Raw genomic sequence first — 4,287 nt, 5'->3', positions numbered from 1 at the left:
CATTCCTCTCTGCTGTTTGCTGTCAAAACAGTGTGTGGCTGCCTGTGGATCTGGATGGAGCAGTACAGAACTGGTTTCTTTCATCAGAGGTTACGAAAAAAAAAAAAGCTTTAGAAAACACAGACAGAAAATATTTATTCCTACACCAAAGATCCAGATAAAGGAATTCATTTTTCTTCTGCATTTCTTAATAATGAATAAGGATGGTTTGATGGCCCGATAAAATGTAAATGATGGAATTGGAATTAGGAGATGGTTGTTCCAGGTTACTGAAGTTTTTACGCCATCTTTCCTGTTTATTCTATCTGATCTATCTATCATATAATGATTATGATATTAACTTATGACTTTTGTAATATATCAGATAGAAATTAGATTTTTTGTTTGTTGTAGAACTAGTCCATACTATGCTCCTGAAGAAGAGGAATCGATTCCAAAAAACGTGTTGAGCAAAATCATTCAACCGCAGCATTAGCATAACTAACAAGATCCTGATGGACTCATAGGATTACATAAGTGTATTCAATGTCAGATATTGTAGCTAATAGGGGCTGGAGCAAATTTATTTTGACACTGGGGCTTACTAGGACAAATTAACCACTTCTGGACCGATAGGATTTAACCCCTTAATGTTCAGGCCATTTTTTGCGATCCGGCACTGCGTTACTTTAACTGACAATTGCGTGGTCATGCGATGCTGTACCCAAATAAAATTTCCCCACAAACAAGAGCTTTCTTCTGGAGGTATTTGATCACCTGTGCGATTTTTATTTTTTGCACTATAAACAAAAAAAGAGCAACAATTCTCAAAAAATAACAATATTTTTTTACTTTCTGCTATATGACATTCCCATTAAAAAAAAAAGGTAAAAATCAAATTTTTTTTCATCCTTTTAGGCCAATTTGTATTCTGCTACATATTTTTGGTAAAAATCCCAATAAGCGTATTTTGATTGGTTTGCGCAACATTTATTGCGTCTACAAACTAGGGGAAAGATTTATGTCTTTTTTATTTTTTTTACTAGTAATGGCGGCGATTAACGATTTTTAGCAGGACTGCGACATTGCGGCGGACAGATCGGAGTCCTAACTGACATTTTTGGGGGGACCAGTGACATTACTACAGTAATCAGTGCTAAAAATATGCACTGTTACTGTAATACAGTAATGACACTGGCAGGGAAGGGGTTAACCCAGGGGCGATCAAAGATTTAAATGTGTGCCTAGGGGCTGTTTCTAACTGTAAGGGGGATGGGCTTGTGGAATCAACACAGAGACCTGCGATCCTAAATAGGAGGAACACAGGTGCTCTGTAGTGATTCCAGAGAGAAGAATGGTCTGCTGTGTTTACAACAGCAGACCGCCGTTCTCGCTCCACGGGAGCGATTGCGTGCCCCGCAGCAATTGCGGCTGCCGGCCCAAGGGATCAGCTTCGCTGCTGGTAAATGGGGGCGCGCACTGTCAGGATCGCTCCCACGGATCGCTGTACAGGTACAGCGATTCGCACAGACGAGTCAGCCTGCCGCAATGTGCACGAGAGCATCGGCTCTCCGGGCCTTTACTTTACATTGGCTGAGGCTGTCAATGACAGCCAGTTATCTAATCAGGAGAGGGAGGGGCTGAGCCGTTGCTCTGTGTGTGAATGAACACACAGAGCCACGGCTCAGGAAGTAGCCTGCATGGGTGCCCCCAGAGCAAGCAGCACTTAGCAGGAGGAGGGGCCAGGAGCACCAGCAGGGGACCTGAGAAGAGGAGGATCTGGGCTGCTCTGTGCAAAACCAACTGCCCACATCAGTTAAGTATAACATGTTTGTTATTTAAAAAAAACAAGACTTTAATATCACTTTAATGCTACTGTGGACCTGGGATGTTTTAAATATATTTTAAGATACTATTATTGAAAGTCATATTTTTACTTTAAATGTTGTGGCATCTGGGTACCTTAAAAGTGAAGTCTAGTGTATAGTCTAGTTTCATACTAGTGAATTGTTAGTTTGGATAGGGTACCTTTGTATCAAAACAGCCCACCATGTTTAGTGATAACAAAAAGAAAAATACAAAAACAAAAAAAGAAATACATTAAATAAAATAATAAAAATAATATATCCCCTGTCAAATGCAGCACCCCTTTACACCCCAAAGGCAGGATAGCTCCTCCAGAGGTAGGGGTGGGCTAGCATTCCACCCCAGGGCTGACTCCATGGCTAAAATAAGGTGGGGGGCGAAAAAGGATATTGGGCAACAGTCACTTTTTTTGTTTTTAAGTTTTATTGCAGAACAATTAAGGAGATAGGGGTTAGTGATCCCAGATACCGTAGCAAATCAATTACTGACTTCCCAGGTCAATGTTTAGTTTCACAGTTTCAGAACCTTTAAGTCTACTCTGTAATTATATTCTCTAATTTCAGCGCAAGTGAGTAACCAGGCCCTTCCGAGACATCAACCTTCTTTATGGCTCTCTCCAGCAAGGGGCTTTCTCTGGATCTTCTCCTTAGCACAGCTTCCCCCAGACCAGGTAGGAGAGCTGCAGGACCAGTTTAGCACATGTTAGGATCTAGGACAGAGCTTCAACTAGTAGCACTTCCCTAGGCCTCAGACCACCAGAACAGAGAGAGCGCTTGGTCTGTCCCAAATATTTATATCCTCCCCTGGCATGTGCTAGTGACATACACCTTCTACTGGATTGGCTGAAAAAAATTATAAATACTTATAAGTTAGTTTTGTTTGTGAAATCTCATACTATTACCAGTGATACCAGTGACATCTACTGGCAACAGTGAGAAATCACAAGCCAACTTAATCTTAGGAAAAAACCAGGTGAAAATCTATACAACCAGTCTGAGCCAAAAACGAAATTGACATAGCAGCCCCTGTTTAGGACAAGGGGGCTACACAAATATCACACACATATATATATTAGGTGAACCTAGACACTGGATTATGGATTTACTGGCACACATGCATGCAGGTTAAAGTGATCTGTCACTATACATTAAATATGCAGCACTCGGCCATACCTGTGAAAGAAGGCAGTAAATACTTACATTTCCGACTTTCCATACTGCCAAACACAGATTACATGCTGAAAAATCCTCCCTCAAAGTCAACTGGGAAACAATCACTTCCATTGATCGTATGGGTCTCCTGCAGCTCTCACTTGTTCTTCCTGCTGATCTCCATATCATTGTAGTAGTAACATGAGGTCACGAAGGAACCAGTGAGAGCTTCTAGGGATCCAAGAGATCCATGGTCTTAGAAGAGTCGGTTCTCTAGCCCACTGATTTCAAATATGACTTTGCTGCATACCTTTGGTATAGTGACAGGGTCGCTTTAACCACATTGTAATTGTACATTGGCTGGGTGGGAGCTTAACCCGTACATCACTTAGAAAGGATGACCGCATGCAGCCTTGAGGCCATGCAGCGGCGCAATCCTGTGATAGCTGTGCTCTTCGGACACAGCCCATTACAAATCGAGACATGGGCACTGTTATTGGCCCTCCCAATCACATGATGGCTGTATCCAATCACAGTCTTCACACAATGTAAACAAAGACAAGTGCCTCTGTGTCAGCAATCTTCACTGAGCTCAGTGTGGTGGGGTATATATAATAGTAAACAGTAGGGATGCAGTGTCGGCTTCCAGGAGGGATTGCTCAGGTGTGTTGGGTCTACGATCCCAACACCTCTGAACCCATCCCTAGTAATTAGGACAATTACAGAGGGTGAATCTCCCTATGGAGGCATGGACAGGAATAAAAATTGACATGTTGACTATTCTATCTCCACTCTGTCCAAAACGAAAAAGAAAATGTTTGGCTTTAGTTGTACTTTAACAGGAAAGAGATAATAGTGAACTATGCAGTCTTGGAGGAGGGATGGGGATGCAGGGATAGGAACATTGGAGGATTTTTTAATCCTAGACTACAAGGTTGTTTGTTGTTTTGACACCCACAGTGTAGGAGGACACAACTTTCATGTATGGAGGATGGGTTCTTGGGCACTGCAAGTGAAATGAGCCATCCCAACAGGAAACATTGGGCAGCGGTCATAGTACCAGCCTAAACATAAACGCAGGCAAAAATTAAGATTGAAAGAAGCTGCATACAGTAAGTGGTAAAATAGGCTGCTGAAATTGATTAAATCTGAGGGTTTAATATCACTTTAAGGAGAAAAGAAATGAGTCTGCGGTCTTGGCTGCTTATCTGAGGTTTGTTTTTATCAAGAAGAGACGCGAACAATCACGTATAAAAAACAGGAGTCTTGTGTTCAAAGGTACATTTTGCAC

This window comes from Pelophylax lessonae (assembly GCF_965119305.1).
Source record: "Pelophylax lessonae genome assembly, chromosome: 8".
NCBI classification, from domain to species: domain Eukaryota; kingdom Metazoa; phylum Chordata; class Amphibia; order Anura; family Ranidae; genus Pelophylax; species Pelophylax lessonae.
This window is presented reverse-complemented; position numbering follows the sequence as displayed.